Below are 16,922 nucleotides of genomic sequence, written 5' to 3'. Positions count from 1 at the left end.
CGGTTATGGTTGGGTTTAGGTCTGGGGTAGGGTTAGGTTAGGAGGCGCCTTCTGGCTCATATCTATCTGCGTCTCATATTGACGCTAAAGGGTGCCATGTGCGTTTGATGTAGACGATATGTCAAAAGCGTCAGTATATGACGCCACGTTGTCAAAATGATCCCCGTTCGCGATCCGCGAAATTGACTCAAAACGCTGTATTATTCATGCCAGGCCAGTAGTTGGCGATGTGACCTTGTAAAGAAACACCGCGCATCTCTAGACTGAACACGTAATACGCATGCGCATGATGTCGCCGTTTTCACAAATTCAGATTTTTGCAGGCTACTTTACACAAACAAAGAGACGAAGAACGGCCAAAACGCAACTTTTCAGTTTTTAGTTGAAAACAGTTTCGTGTAAATGGCCGCTGAGTCTCTTATGCTCACCAAGGCTCCATTTATTTGACCAATACACTAATATTGTGAAATAATTTTAAATTATTGTTTCTATTTGAATATATTTTTAAAATGTAATTTATCAAAGCTGAATTTTAAGCATCAGTCTTCAGTGTCACATGATCCTTCGGATCCTTCTGATAGATGATTTGATGCTCAAGCAACATTTCTGATTATTATCAGTGTTGAAAACAGTTGTGCTTCTTCATATTTTTGTGGAAATGTGATGCATATTTTTACAGGATTTTTATTTTATTTTAAGAAATTAAGTGATGAATATAGACAGCTAACAATATAAAATTATCATAACACATCATAATAGTGTGCTAATTTACCCCATCCCTACTCCCAAAACAAGACCGAGAACCAGAACTGGTGTTGGCTCTTGAGTAATAATGCGAGAAGTGTGGGCCTCATTGGCTCCCTAAACTTATTTCACTGTTTGCTAAATGTACGCAATCAGGATAGCATCCAGAACAAAGAATGTTTGCAGTGCAATTAAGACATGGACTACTGGTCTACAGTATAAAAACAACAGGCTCATTATCCCAGAGTGAAGAAGCCTCTGGGAAAAGGAAGGTCACAGACTGTTGACCATGTCACTGTCTTTGCTCCAAGCTCTTGCTTGCGTGATGAAGCAGATAGTTGTGGATAGGATACACTAACACTCACACTGCATTCAGCTCTATTACTTGCGTGGTTTAGAGAGAGGTGATGTTAGAACAGAACATGATGGTAACAGATATGATCACAGTACAGATATAGACTCTAGTAAGCCGCCTTCATAGGCAGCAAATTAAATGGATAGTTCACCCAAAAATGATAATTCTGTCACCATTTACTCACACGCATGTTGTTTCAAACCCGTATGACTTTCTTTATTCTGTGGAATATAAAATTGTTCTGGTCACCATTGACTTTGTATTGACAAAAAAAAAAAAAAACACTGATATATTTCTCAGCATATCTTCTTTTATCTTCCCCAAAAAAACAGCCAAACATGTTTGGAGCGACATGAGGGTGATGATGACATATGTTTTTATTTTTGTGTGAACTATCGATTTTAATGCATCATAGGCAAGATAACTTCAGTATGCAATCCCAGAATGTACTGGAATGAGCCCAGTTTTAAAAAATGGGGTTGACAATAACAAACTAGAACGTACATTTCCAGAAGAAAATGTGAATGGTGCTTGCAGTGGCAAAACTCGACACTCGGTTGCTAGAGTGTGGTACATGATTGCATACGAGCCAACAACCATGTCTGTACGATGTTCTGCTGCTGAGATATGGCTTATTCAAGTTGTTCGGGTCGTTGCTAGGGTGTTCTGAGTGGTTGCTAGGATGTTCTGGGTGGTTGCTAGGCGGTTGCTAGGGTGTTCTGGGTGGTTGCTAGGCAGTTGCTAGGGTGTTCTGGGTGGTTGCTAGGCAGTTGCTAGGGTGTTCTGAGTGGTTGCTAGGGTGTTCTGGGTGGTTGCTGGGCGGTTGCTAGGGTGTTCTGGGTGGTTGCTAGGGTGTTCTGGGTGGTTGCTATGGTGTTCTGTGTGGTTGCTAGGGTATTTTGGGTGGTTGCTAGGGTGTTATGGGTGGTTGCTATGGTGTTGCTAGGGAGTTGTTAGGTATTTTGGGTGGTTGCTAGGGAGTTCTAAGGTATTTTGAGTGGTTGCTATGGTGTTGCTAGGGAGTTCTGAGGTATTTTGGGTGGTTGCTAGGGTGTTATGGGTGGTTGCTAGGGTGTTCTAAGGTGTTTTGGGTGGTTGCTATGGTGTTGCTAGGGAGTTATGAGGTATTTTTGGTGGTTGCTATGGTGTTGCTAGGGAGTTCTAAGGTATTTTGGGTGGTTGCTAGGGTGTTATGGGTGGTTCCTAGGGTGTTTTAAGGTGTTTTGGGTGGTTGCTATGGTGTTGCTAGGGAGTTCTAAGGTATTTTGGTTGGTTGCTAGGGAGTTCTAAGGTGTTTTGAGTGGTTGTGTTATTAAATGAGTGCATTATAATGAGTGCACGAGGCCTGCGGCCTCGTGCCTATAGCCTATGGTTGCTAGGGTGCTGTAACTGGTTGCTATGGTGTTACTAGGTGGTTGGTAGTTTTCACAGATGGTTACTATGGGGTTAGGGCTAAGGTTAGGCACTCGGCCTGCGGCCTCGTGCCTACGAGTGAGTTTTTATAGAGTATTTAAAATCTCTATTAAACGAGTGCATTATAATGAGTGCACGAGGCCTGCGGCCTCGTGCCTATAGCCTATGGTTGCTAGGGTGCTGTAACTGGTTGCTATGGTGTGGCTATGAAGATTTTAGGCCATTACTTATTGGCTGCTGGATAATATAAATCCTCTGAGGGAGAGAGAGGGGGAGACATGCAGGGGTGTCAGGCCCTTTGTGTCTGTGTGTGTGAAAAATGACAGTTGGGATTTGAATTTCTGAAAATTCCGCAATGTTAAGTCAATGGGACTTTTTTGGCCGCTTTTTCGTCCGCTGTACGAACATCGTACACCCGATCGCTTAGAAAAGATATAGCACACCTCTCCTCAATGGGCCGGTCGATTTGACACCTCACTCAGGGGTCTGTGACAAACGGTGCGGGGCGAGTTTCGCGCCGAACTTTGTCCAGAATAAAAAGAATAAGAATAATCGTAACTAGAACGTACATTTCCAGAAGAAAATGTGAATGGTGCTTGCAGTGGCAAAAAACACGACCCGGTTGCTAGAGTGTGGTACATGATTGCATACGAGCAAACAACCATGTCTGTACGATGTTCTGCTGCTGAGATATGGCTTATTCATGTTGTTCAGGTGGTTGCTAGGGTGTTCTGGGTGGTTGCTAGGGTGTTCTGAATGGTTACTATGGTGTTCTGGGTGGTTGCTAGGGTGTTATAGATGGTTGCTATGGTGTTGCTAGGGAGTTCTTAGGTATTTTGGGTGGTTGCTGTGGTGTTGCTAGGGAGTTCTAAGGTATTTTGGGTGGTTGCTAGGGTGTTGCTAGGGAGTTCTAAGGTATTTTGAGTGGTTGATATGGTGTTGCTAGGGAGTTCTGAGGTATTTTGGGTGGTTGTTAGGGTGTTATGGGTGGTTGCTAGGGTGTTCTAAGGTGTTTTGGGTGGTTGCTATGGTGTTGCTAGGGAGTTCTAAGGTATTTTGGGTGGTTGCTAGGGTGTTGCTAGGGAGTTCTAATGTATTTTGGGTGGTTGCTAGGGTGTTCCGGGTGGTTTCTAGGCAATTGCTAAGGTTTTCTGGGTGGTTGTTAGGGTATTTGGGTGATTGCTAGGACATTTCTAGGCGGTTGCTAGGGTGTTCAGGGCGGTCGCTAAGGTATTTTTGGTGGTTGCTATGGTGTTACTAGGTGGTTGGTAGTTTTCACAGATGGTTACTATGGGGTTAGGGCTAAGGTTAGGCACTCGGCCGCAGAGTATTTAAAATCTCTATTAAACGAGTGCATTATAATGAGTGCACGAGGCCTGCGGCCTCGTGCCTATGAGTGAGTTTTTATAGAGTATTTAAAATCTCTATTAAACGAGTGCATTATAATGAGTGCACGAGGCCTGCGGCCTCGTGCCTATAGCCTATGGTTGCTAGGGTGCTGTAACTGGTTGCTATGGTGTGGCTATGAAGATTTTAGGCCATTACTTATTGGCTGCTGGATAATATAAATCCTCTGAGGGAGAGAGAGGGGGAGACATGCAGGGGTGTCAGGCCCTTTGTGTCTGTGTGTGTGAAAAATGACAGTTGGGATTTGAATTTCTGAAAATTCCGCAATGTTAAGTCAATGGGACTTTTTTGGCCGCTTTTTCGTCCGCTGTGCGAACATCGTACACCCGATCGCTTAGAAAAGATATAGCACACCTCTCCTCAATGAGCCGGTCGATTTGACACCTCACCCAGGGGTCTGTGACAAACGGTGCGGGGCGAGTTTCGCGCCGAACTTTGTGTGGAAGAATAATAATAATAAAAAAAAAAATAATAAGTATGAGCAATAACACTAATGTTGCTTTGCCTATAGGCAAGCACCATTAACTAGAACGTACATTTCCAGAAGAAAATGTGAATGGTGCTTGCAGTGGCAAAAAACACGACCCGGTTGCTAGGGTGTTCTGGGTGGTTGCTAGGCGGTTGCTAGGGTGTTTTGGGTGGTTGCTAGGGTGTTCTGGGTGGTTGCTAGGCGGTTGCTAGGGTGTTTTGGGTGGTTGCTAGGTGGTTGCTAGGGTGTTCTGGGTGGTTGCTAGGCAGTTGCTAGGTGGTTGCTAGGCGGTTGCTAGGGTGTTCTGGGTGGTTGCTAGGTGGTTGCTAGGCGGTTGCTAGGGTGTTCTGGGTGGTTGCTAGGTGGTTGCTAGGGTGTTCTGGGTGGTTGCTAGGCGGTTCTGGGCGGTTGCTAGGCGGTTGCTAGGGTGTTCTGGGTGGTTGCTAGGCAGTTGCTAGGGTGTTCTGGGTAGTTGCTATGGTGTTACTAGGTGGTTGGTAGTTGTCACAGATGGTTACTATGGTGTTTGTAGCATTTTCTTGGCATGTTTTAGCACTTAGCTAATCAAAATTAGCATGTAGCTATTCACTGCTAGCATGTGTAGCATGTAGCAAGTCCTGTTTGCTAGCATGAGTCAAAAGAGCCAACCCCCATCTCTATACGATGTTCTGATGCAGAGATATACGTCTTGCAAAACGGTTGCTAGGGTAATCTGTTTGGTTGCTAGGGAGTGGCTTGGCAGCTGCCAATCATGAAGCTCCAAAGTCAGTGTGAATGTATAAACCAACCCCCATCTCTATACGATGTTTTGATGCAGAGATATAGGTCTTGCAAAATGGTTGCTAGGGTACTCTGTTTTGTTGTTAGGGAGTGGCTCGGCAGCTGCCAATCATGAAACTCCAAAGGCTACTTGTCAGTATGAATGATATAAACCAACTCCCATGCCTCTGTGACATTCAGAATGCAAGATATCCCTGTCTGGGTTTTGGTTGCTAAGGTACTCGACAATGGTTGCTAGGGAGGGGCTAGGAAGTGTTGAGGTGATTCGGGATTGGCTGTTTGCTTCCCCGAGTCAAACGAGCCAACCCTCGTGTTTCTATGACACTTCTATCCAGAGATATCCATTTGATGTCTTTCAATGGAAGTCTATGGATTTTGTTGCTAAGGTGCTCTAAATGGTTGCTAGGGCGTGGCTTGATAGCTTCACAGTGATCCTGAGAGACTGATTGGTGGTCTGAGTAAAATGAGCCCGCCCCCTTGTCTCTATGACACTGTGATCCAGAGTTATGTTCAATACAAAATCGCTTACTATGGTGTAGGACGGCCCATTTCATGGGCCGTCCTACACCATAGTACGTGAATGGGGCAACTTTGGGCCGGTCTTGCCCCCCAGGGGTGCAACTTTTACCCCATTGTGTGGTATGTTGTTACAGAGCCTACCAGCCTCTTCAAATGTGATCCAGAGTTATGTTCAATAGAATATCGCTTACTATGGTGTAGGACAGCCCATTTCATGGGCTGTCCTACACCATAGTACTTCATTGGGGCAACTTTGGGCCCCTCCTGCCCCCCAGGGGTGCAACTTTTACCCCATTGTGTGGTATGTTGTTACAGAGCCTACCAGCCTCTTCAAATGTGATCCAGAGTTATGTTCAATAGAATATCGCTTACTATGGTGTAGGACAGCCCATTTCATGGGCTGTCCTACACCATAGTACTTCATTGGGGCAACTTTGGGCCCCTCCTGCCCCCCAGGGGTGCAACTTTTACCCCATTGTGTGGTATGTTCTTACAGAGCCTGCCAGTCTCTTTAAATGTGCCAAATTACACGTTTCTGCGACATCCTTGCTCTGAGCTATGAGTCTGTGAATTTTGGTTGCTAAGCTGCTCGACAATGGTTGCTAGGGCGTGGCTTGATAGCTTCACAATGATCCTGAGATGCTGATTGGTCTTCTGAGTAAAATGAGCCCGGCCCCTTGTCTCTATGACACTGTGATCCAGAGCTATGTTCAATACAAAATCCCTATGCAATTTACCATAGTAGGATAAACGCATGCATTACAAAACGCATGCATTACATGGGCCGTCCTTCACCATAGTAAGTCAATGGGAAACTTTGGGCCACTCCTGCCCCCCAGGGGTGCAACTTTTACCCCATTGTGAGGTATGTTCTTACAGAGCCTGCCAGCCTCTTCAAATGTGGTAAATTTTACATTTCTACGAAATCCTCGCTCTGAGCTATGACTCGTCAAAGTTTGACGCAATGTTAAGTCTATGGGATTTTTCGTCGACTTTTTTGCCCCTGGGGCAAACACCGCACCCCCGATCGCTTAGAAAAGATATAGCACACCTCTCCTCAATGAGCCAGTCGATTTGACGCCTCACTCAGGGGTCTGTGACAAACCGTGCGGGGCGAGTTACGCGCCGAACTTTTGTGTGGAAGAATAATAATAAATATAATAAGTATGAGCAATAACACTAATGTTGCTTTGCCTATAGGCAAGCACCATTAACTAGAACGTACATTTCCAGAAGAAAATGTGAATGGTGCTTGCAGTGGCAAAACTCGACACTCGGTTGCTAGAGTGTGGTACATGATTGCATACGAGCCAACAACCATGTCTGTACGATGTTCTGCTGCTGAGATATGGCTTATTCAAGTTGTTCGGGTCGTTGCTAGGGTGTTCTGAGTGGTTGCTAGGATGTTCTGGGTGGTTGCTAGGCGGTTGCTAGGGTGTTCTGGGTGGTTGCTAGGCAGTTGCTAGGGTGTTCTGGGTGGTTGCTAGGCAGTTGCTAGGGTGTTCTGAGTGGTTGCTAGGGTGTTCTGGGTGGTTGCTGGGCGGTTGCTAGGGTGTTCTGGGTGGTTGCTAGGGTGTTCTGGGTGGTTGCTATGGTGTTCTGTGTGGTTGCTAGGGTATTTTGGGTGGTTGCTAGGGTGTTATGGGTGGTTGCTATGGTGTTGCTAGGGAGTTGTTAGGTATTTTGGGTGGTTGCTAGGGAGTTCTAAGGTATTTTGAGTGGTTGCTATGGTGTTGCTAGGGAGTTCTGAGGTATTTTGGGTGGTTGCTAGGGTGTTATGGGTGGTTGCTAGGGTGTTCTAAGGTGTTTTGGGTGGTTGCTATGGTGTTGCTAGGGAGTTATGAGGTATTTTTGGTGGTTGCTATGGTGTTGCTAGGGAGTTCTAAGGTATTTTGGGTGGTTGCTAGGGTGTTATGGGTGGTTCCTAGGGTGTTTTAAGGTGTTTTGGGTGGTTGCTATGGTGTTGCTAGGGAGTTCTAAGGTATTTTGGTTGGTTGCTAGGGAGTTCTAAGGTGTTTTGAGTGGTTGTGTTATTAAATGAGTGCATTATAATGAGTGCACGAGGCCTGCGGCCTCGTGCCTATAGCCTATGGTTGCTAGGGTGCTGTAACTGGTTGCTATGGTGTTACTAGGTGGTTGGTAGTTTTCACAGATGGTTACTATGGGGTTAGGGCTAAGGTTAGGCACTCGGCCTGCGGCCTCGTGCCTACGAGTGAGTTTTTATAGAGTATTTAAAATCTCTATTAAACGAGTGCATTATAATGAGTGCACGAGGCCTGCGGCCTCGTGCCTATAGCCTATGGTTGCTAGGGTGCTGTAACTGGTTGCTATGGTGTGGCTATGAAGATTTTAGGCCATTACTTATTGGCTGCTGGATAATATAAATCCTCTGAGGGAGAGAGAGGGGGAGACATGCAGGGGTGTCAGGCCCTTTGTGTCTGTGTGTGTGAAAAATGACAGTTGGGATTTGAATTTCTGAAAATTCCGCAATGTTAAGTCAATGGGACTTTTTTGGCCGCTTTTTCGTCCGCTGTACGAACATCGTACACCCGATCGCTTAGAAAAGATATAGCACACCTCTCCTCAATGGGCCGGTCGATTTGACACCTCACTCAGGGGTCTGTGACAAACGGTGCGGGGCGAGTTTCGCGCCGAACTTTGTCCAGAATAAAAAGAATAAGAACTAGAACGTACATTTCCAGAAGAAAATGTGAATGGTGCTTGCAGTGGCAAAAAACACGACCCGGTTGCTAGGGTGTTCTGGGTGGTTGCTAGGCGGTTGCTAGGGTGTTTTGGGTGGTTGCTAGGGTGTTCTGGGTGGTTGCTAGGCGGTTGCTAGGGTGTTTTGGGTGGTTGCTAGGTGGTTGCTAGGGTGTTCTGGGTGGTTGCTAGGCAGTTGCTAGGTGGTTGCTAGGCGGTTGCTAGGGTGTTCTGGGTGGTTGCTAGGTGGTTGCTAGGCGGTTGCTAGGGTGTTCTGGGTGGTTGCTAGGTGGTTGCTAGGGTGTTCTGGGTGGTTGCTAGGCGGTTCTGGGCGGTTGCTAGGCGGTTGCTAGGGTGTTCTGGGTGGTTGCTAGGCAGTTGCTAGGGTGTTCTGGGTAGTTGCTATGGTGTTACTAGGTGGTTGGTAGTTGTCACAGATGGTTACTATGGTGTTTGTAGCATTTTCTTGGCATGTTTTAGCACTTAGCTAATCAAAATTAGCATGTAGCTATTCACTGCTAGCATGTGTAGCATGTAGCAAGTCCTGTTTGCTAGCATGAGTCAAAAGAGCCAACCCCCATCTCTATACGATGTTCTGATGCAGAGATATACGTCTTGCAAAACGGTTGCTAGGGTAATCTGTTTGGTTGCTAGGGAGTGGCTTGGCAGCTGCCAATCATGAAGCTCCAAAGTCAGTGTGAATGTATAAACCAACCCCCATCTCTATACGATGTTTTGATGCAGAGATATAGGTCTTGCAAAATGGTTGCTAGGGTACTCTGTTTTGTTGTTAGGGAGTGGCTCGGCAGCTGCCAATCATGAAACTCCAAAGGCTACTTGTCAGTATGAATGATATAAACCAACTCCCATGCCTCTGTGACATTCAGAATGCAAGATATCCCTGTCTGGGTTTTGGTTGCTAAGGTACTCGACAATGGTTGCTAGGGAGGGGCTAGGAAGTGTTGAGGTGATTCGGGATTGGCTGTTTGCTTCCCCGAGTCAAACGAGCCAACCCTCGTGTTTCTATGACACTTCTATCCAGAGATATCCATTTGATGTCTTTCAATGGAAGTCTATGGATTTTGTTGCTAAGGTGCTCTAAATGGTTGCTAGGGCGTGGCTTGATAGCTTCACAGTGATCCTGAGAGACTGATTGGTGGTCTGAGTAAAATGAGCCCGCCCCCTTGTCTCTATGACACTGTGATCCAGAGTTATGTTCAATACAAAATCGCTTACTATGGTGTAGGACGGCCCATTTCATGGGCCGTCCTACACCATAGTACGTGAATGGGGCAACTTTGGGCCGGTCTTGCCCCCCAGGGGTGCAACTTTTACCCCATTGTGTGGTATGTTGTTACAGAGCCTACCAGCCTCTTCAAATGTGATCCAGAGTTATGTTCAATAGAATATCGCTTACTATGGTGTAGGACAGCCCATTTCATGGGCTGTCCTACACCATAGTACTTCATTGGGGCAACTTTGGGCCCCTCCTGCCCCCCAGGGGTGCAACTTTTACCCCATTGTGTGGTATGTTGTTACAGAGCCTACCAGCCTCTTCAAATGTGATCCAGAGTTATGTTCAATAGAATATCGCTTACTATGGTGTAGGACAGCCCATTTCATGGGCTGTCCTACACCATAGTACTTCATTGGGGCAACTTTGGGCCCCTCCTGCCCCCCAGGGGTGCAACTTTTACCCCATTGTGTGGTATGTTCTTACAGAGCCTGCCAGTCTCTTTAAATGTGCCAAATTACACGTTTCTGCGACATCCTTGCTCTGAGCTATGAGTCTGTGAATTTTGGTTGCTAAGCTGCTCGACAATGGTTGCTAGGGCGTGGCTTGATAGCTTCACAATGATCCTGAGATGCTGATTGGTCTTCTGAGTAAAATGAGCCCGGCCCCTTGTCTCTATGACACTGTGATCCAGAGCTATGTTCAATACAAAATCCCTATGCAATTTACCATAGTAGGATAAACGCATGCATTACAAAACGCATGCATTACATGGGCCGTCCTTCACCATAGTAAGTCAATGGGAAACTTTGGGCCACTCCTGCCCCCCAGGGGTGCAACTTTTACCCCATTGTGAGGTATGTTCTTACAGAGCCTGCCAGCCTCTTCAAATGTGGTAAATTTTACATTTCTACGAAATCCTCGCTCTGAGCTATGACTCGTCAAAGTTTGACGCAATGTTAAGTCTATGGGATTTTTCGTCGACTTTTTTGCCCCTGGGGCAAACACCGCACCCCCGATCGCTTAGAAAAGATATAGCACACCTCTCCTCAATGAGCCAGTCGATTTGACGCCTCACTCAGGGGTCTGTGACAAACCGTGCGGGGCGAGTTACGCGCCGAACTTTTGTGTGGAAGAATAATAATAAATATAACTAGAACGTACATTTCCAGAAGAAAATGTGAATGGTGCTTGCAGTGGCAAAAAACACGACCCGGTTGCTAGGGTGTTCTTGGAGTTTGCTATGAAGATGCTAGGGTGTATTGGGTGGTTGCTAGGCGGTTGCTAGGGTGTTCTAGGTGGTTGCTAGGCGGTTGCTAGGTGGTTGCTAGGGTGTTCTGGGTGGTTGCTAGGCGGTTGCTAGGTGGTTGCTAGGGTGTTCTGGGTGGTTGCTAGGCGGTTGCTAGGTGGTTGCTAGGGTGTTCTGACTGGTTGCTAGGTGGTTGCTAGGGTGTTCTGGGTGGTTGGTAGGCGGTTGCTAGGCGGTTGCTAGGGTGTTCTGGGTGGTTGCTAGGTGGTTGCTAGGGTGTTCTGGGTGGTTGTTAGGCGGTTGCTAGGGTGTTCTGGGTGGTTGCTAGGCGGTTGCTAGGGTGTTCTGGGTGGTTGCTAGGTGGTTGCTAGGCGGTTGCTAGGGTGTTCTGGGTGGTTGCTAGGCGGTTGCTAGGTTGTTCTGGGTGGTTGCTAGGCGGTTGCTAGGTGGTTGCTAGGTGGTTGCTAGGGTGTTCTGGGTGGTTGCTAGGCAGTTGCTAGGGTATTCTGGGTAGTTGCTATGGTGTTACTAGGTGGTTGGTAGTTGTCACAGATGGTTACTATGGAGTTTGTAGCATTTTCTTGGCATGATTTAGCACTTAGCTAATCAAAATTAGCATGTAGCTATTCACTGCTAGCATGTGTAGCATGTAGCAAGTCCTGTTTGCTAGCATGAGTCAAAAGAGCCAACCCCCATCTCTATACGATGTTCTGATGCAGAGATATACACCTTGCAAAACGGTTGCTAGGGTAATCTGTTTGGTTGCTAGGGAGTGGCTTGGCAGCTGCCAATCATGAAGCTCCAAAGTCAGTGTGAATGTATAAACCAACCCCCATCTCTATACGATGTTTTGATGCAGAGATATAGGTCTTGCAAAATGGTTGCTAGGGTACTCTCTTTTGTTGCTAGGGAGTGGCTTGGCAGCGCCAATCATGAAACTCCAAAGGCTGCTTGTCAGTATGAATGATATAAACCAACTCCCACGTCTCTGTGACATTCAGAATGGAAGATATCCCTCTTTGGATTTTGGTTGCTAAGGTACTCGACAATGGTTGCTAGGGAGGGGCTAGGAAGTATTGAGGTGATTGGGGATTGGCTGTTTGCTGCCCCGAGTCAAACGAGCCCACCCTCATGTTTCTATGACACTTCTATCCTGAGATATCCCTTTGATGTCTTTCAATGGAAGTCTATGGAGCTTGTTGCTAAGGAACTCTAAATAGTTGCTAGGGCGTGGCTTGAAAGCTTCACAATGATCCTGAGAGACTGATTGGTCGTCTGAGTAAAATGAGCCCGCCCCCTTGTCTCTATGACACTGTGATCCAGAGTTATGTTCAATACAAATGCGGTTTCTATGGTGTAGGACAGCCCATTTCATGGGCTGTCCTACACCATAGTACTTCATTGGGGCAACTTTGGGCCGGTCCTGCCCCCCAGGGGTGCAACTTTTACCCCATTGTGTGGTATGTTGTTACAGAGCCTACCAGCCTCTTCAAATGTGATCCAGAGTTATGTTCAATAGAATATCGCTTACTATGGTGTAGGACAGCCCATTTCATGGGCTGTCCTACACCATAGTACTTCATTGAGGCAACTTTGGGCCCCTCCTGCCCCCCAGGGGTGCAACTTTTACCCCATTGAGTGGTATGTTCTTACAGAGCCTATCAGCCTCTTCAAATGTGCCAAATTACACGTTTCTGCGACATCCTTGCTCTGAGCTATGAGTCTGTGAATTTTGGTTGCTAAGGTGCTCGACAATGGTTGCTAGGGAGGGGCTAGGAAGTGTTGATGTGATTCATGATTGGCTGTTTGCTGCCCCGAGTCAAACGAGACCACCCTCATGTTTCTATGACTCTTCTATCTAGAGATATCCCTTTGATCTCTTTCAATGGAAGTCTATGGAACTTGTTGCTAAGGTGCTCTAAATGGTTGCTAGGGGCGTGGCCTGATAGCTTCACAATGATCCGGAGAGACTGATTGGTCGTCTGAGTAAAATGAGCCCGCCCCCTTGTCTCTATGACACTGTGATCCAGAGTTATGTTCAATACAAAATCGCTTACTATGGTGTAGGACGGCCCATTTCATGGGCCGTCCTATGCCATAGACAATGAATGGGAAAACTTTGGGCCGCTCCTGCCCCCCAGGGGTGCAACTTTTACCCCATTGTGAGGTATATTCTTAAAGAGCCTGCCAGCCTCTACAAATGTCGTAAATTTCACATTTCTACGAAATCCTCGCTCTGAGCTATGAGGCGTTTTACGTTTTTTTCAATGTAAGTCTATGCGTTTTTTTTCGCTGCTATTTCGCCCGGCGGGCGAACATCGTACGCCCGATCGCTTATAAAAGTCATAGCACACCATTCCCAAATAGGACGCACGTTTTGACACCTCATTCATGGGTCTGTGACAAAAACTGCGGGAGGAGTAGCGAGACGAAAAAAAAGTGGAAGAAGAAGAAGAAGAACTAGAACGTACATTTCCAGAAGAAAATGTGAATGGTGCTTGCAGTGGCAAAAAACATGACCCGGTTGGACATGATTGTGCCTGTACGATGTTCTGGTGATGAGATATGACTTATTCATGTGTTTGTATGGTTACTAGGGTACTCTATATGGTTGCTATGGTGTGCTTATAAAGTTTATGGGATGATATTTAAAGACTAGTTGACAGTCCGAGTCAAAAAAGCCGAACTCCATGTTTCTACTATTTTCTGGAGCTGAAATATGGCTTGTAAATGTTGTTTTATGGTTGCTAGGGTGCCCTAAGTGGTTGCTAGGGCGCGGCTATGAAGTTATTATGTCACTACTTATTGGCTGCTTAATAGGCCGGGTCAATAGAGCCCAACCCCAAAATTTTATGACCTTCTGATCCAAAGATATGATCTCACAATATTTGTGCCAATGTTAAGTCTATGGGACATTTTCCAGCTGATTTTTCGCCCGACGGACGAACATCGTAAACCCGATCGCTTAGAAACGTCATAGCACACCTCTCCTCAATGAGCCAGATGATTTGACGCCTCACTCATGGGTCTGTGACAAACGGTGCGGGAGGAGTAGCGTGCCAAAGTTTTGTCTAGGTGAATAGTAATTACAATACTAGAACGTACATTTCCAGAAGAAAATGTGAATGGTGCTTGCAGTGGCAAAACTCGACACTCGGATGCTAGAGTGTGGTACATGATTGCATACGAGCCAACAACCATATCTGTACGATGTTCTGCTGCTGAGATATGGCTTATTCATGTTGTTCAGGTGGTTGCTAGGGTGTTCTAGGTGGTTGCTAGGGTGTTCTGGGTGGTTGCAAGGCAGTTGCTAGGGTGTTCTGGGTGGTTGCTAGGGTGTTGCTAGGCGGTTGCTAGGGTGTTCTGGGTGGTTGCTAGGCGGTTGCTAGGTGGTTGCTAGGGTTTTCTGGGTGGTTTCTAGGCTGTTGCTAGGGTGTTCTGGGTGATTGCTAGGCGGTTGCTAGGGTGTTCTGGGTGGTTGCTAGGTGGTTGCTAGGGTGTTCTGGGTGGTTGCTAGGCGGTTGCTAGGGTGTTCTGGGTGGTTGCTAGGCGGTTGCTAGGCGGTTGCTAGGGTGTTCTGGTTGGTTGCTAGGCAGTTGCTAGGGTGTTCTGGGTGGTTGCTAGGTGGTTGCTATGCGGTTGCTAGGGTGTTCTGGGTGGTTGCTAGGCGGTTGCTAGGGTGTTCTGGCTGGTTGCTAGGCAGTTGCTAGGGTATTCTGGGTAGTTGCTATGGTGTTACTAGGTGGTTGGTAGTTGTCACAGATGGTTATTATGGTGTTTGTAGCATTTTATTGGCGTGATTTAGCACTTAGCTAATCAATATTAGCATGTAGCTATTCACTGCTAGCATGTGTAGCATGTAGCAAGTCCTGTTTGCTAGCATGAGTCAAAAGAGCCAAACCCCATCTCTATACGATGTTCTGATGCAGAGATATACGCCTTGCAAAACGGTTGCTAGGGTAATCTGTTTGGTTGCTAGGGAGTGTCTTGGCATTTGCCAATCATGAAGCTCCAAAGTCAGTGTGAATGTATAAACTAACCCCCATCTCTATACGATGTTTTAATGCAGAGATATAGGTCTTGCAAAATGGTTGCTAGGGTACTCTCTTTTGTTGCTAGGGAGTGGCTTGGCAGCTGCCAATCATGAAACTCCAAAGGCTGCTTGTCAGTATGAATGATATAAACCAACTCCCACGTCTCTGTGACATTCAGAATGGAAGATATCCCTGTCTGGATTTTGGTTGCTAAGGTCCTCGACAATGGTTGCTAGGGAGGGGCTAGGAAGTGTTGAGGTGATTCGGGATTGGCTGTTTGCTGCCCCGATTCAAACGAGCCCACCCTCATGTTTCTATGACACTTATATCCTGAGATATCCCTTTGATGTCTTTCAATGGAAGTCTATGGAGCTTGTTGCTAAGGAGCTCTAAATGGTTGCTAGGGCGTGGCTTGAAAGCTTCATAATGATCCTGAGAGACTGATTGGTCGTCTGAGTAAAATGAGCCCGCCCCCTTGTCTCTATGACACTGTGATCCAGAGTTATGTTCAATACAAATGCGGTTTCTATGGTGTAGGACAGCCCATTTCATGGGCTGTCCTGCACCATAGTACGTGAATGGGGCAGCTTTGGGCCGGTCCTGCCCCCCAGGGGTGCAACTTTTACCCCATTGTGTGGTATGTTGTTACAGAGCCTACCAGCCTCATCAAATGTGATCCTGAGTTATGTTCAATAGAATATCGCTTACTATGGTGTAGGACAGCCCATTTCATGGGCTGTCCTACACCATAGTACTTCATTGGGGCAACTTTGGGCCCCTCCTGCCCCCCAGGGGTGCAACTTTTACCCCATTGTGTGGTATGTTGTTACAGAGCCTACCAGCCTCATCAAATGTGATCCTGAGTTATGTTCAATAGAATATCGCTTACTATGGTGTAGGACAGCCCATTTCATGGGCTGTCCTACACCATAGTACTTAATTGGGGCAACTTTGGGCCCCTCCTGCCCCCCAGGGGTGCAACTTTTACCCCATTGTGTGGTATGTTCTTACAGAGCCTGCCAGTCTCTTTAAATGTGCCAAATTACACATTTCTGCGACATCCTTGCTCTGAGCTATGAGTCTGTGAATTTTGGTTGCTAAGGGGCTCGACAATGGTTGCTAGGGAGGGGCTAGGAAGTGTTGATGTGATTCATGATTGGCTGTTTGCTGCCCTGAGTCAAACGAGACCACCCTCATGTTTCTATGACTCTTCTATCCAGAGATATCCATTTGATCTCTTTCAATGGAAGTCTATGGAACTTGTTGCTAAGGTGCTCTAAATGGTTGCTAGGGGCGTGGCCTGATAGCTTCACAATGATCCTGAGAGACTGATTGGTCGTCTGAGTAAAATGAGCCCGCCCCCTTGTCTCTATGACACTGTGATCCAGAGTTGTGTTCAATACAAAATCGCTTACTATGGTGTAGGACGGCCCATTTCATGGGCCGTCCTATGCCATAGACAATGAATGGGAAAACTTTGGGCCGCTCCTGCCCCCCAGGGGTGCAACTTTTACCCCATTGTGAGGTATATTCTTAAAGAGCCTGCCAGCCTCTTCAAATGTCGTAAATTTCACATTTCTACGAAATCCTCGCTCTGAGCTATGAGGCGTTTTACGTTTTTTTCAATGTAAGTCTATGCGTTTTTTTTCGCCGCTATTTCGCCCGTGGGGCGAACACCGCACCCCCGATCGCTTGTAAACGTCATAGCACACCATTCCCAAATAGGCCGCACGTTTTGACACCTCATTCATGGGTCTGTGACAAAAACTGCGGGAGGAGTAGCGAGACGAAAAAAAAGTGGAAGAAGAAGAAGAAGAAGAATAATAATAAGTATGAGCAATAACACTAATGTTGCTTTGCCTATAGGCAAGCACCATTAATAATAAGTATGAGCAATAACAATAATGATGCCTTGCTAAAGCAAGCACCATTAATAATCGTAACTAGAACGTACATTTCCAGAAGAAAATGTGAATGGTGCTTGCAGTGGCAAAAAACACGACCCGGTTGCTAGGGTG

At 46.5% G+C, this 16,922-nt stretch overlaps 1 protein-coding gene across 3 annotated transcripts in view; it reads right to left on the bottom strand.

The window, feature by feature from the left end:
* Nucleotides 1–16,922, bottom strand: part of gcgra (glucagon receptor a) — a 101,264-nt gene that overhangs the window by 24,942 nt on the left and 59,400 nt on the right. The gene's annotated exons all lie outside the window — the stretch shown is intronic.

Source organism: Phoxinus phoxinus (genome assembly GCF_949152265.1).
Source record: "Phoxinus phoxinus genome assembly, chromosome: 1".
NCBI classification, from domain to species: Eukaryota; Metazoa; Chordata; class Actinopteri; order Cypriniformes; family Leuciscidae; genus Phoxinus; species Phoxinus phoxinus.
Note: the sequence above shows the minus strand (reverse complement) of the source record. Positions and strands in the feature narration are given on the sequence as shown.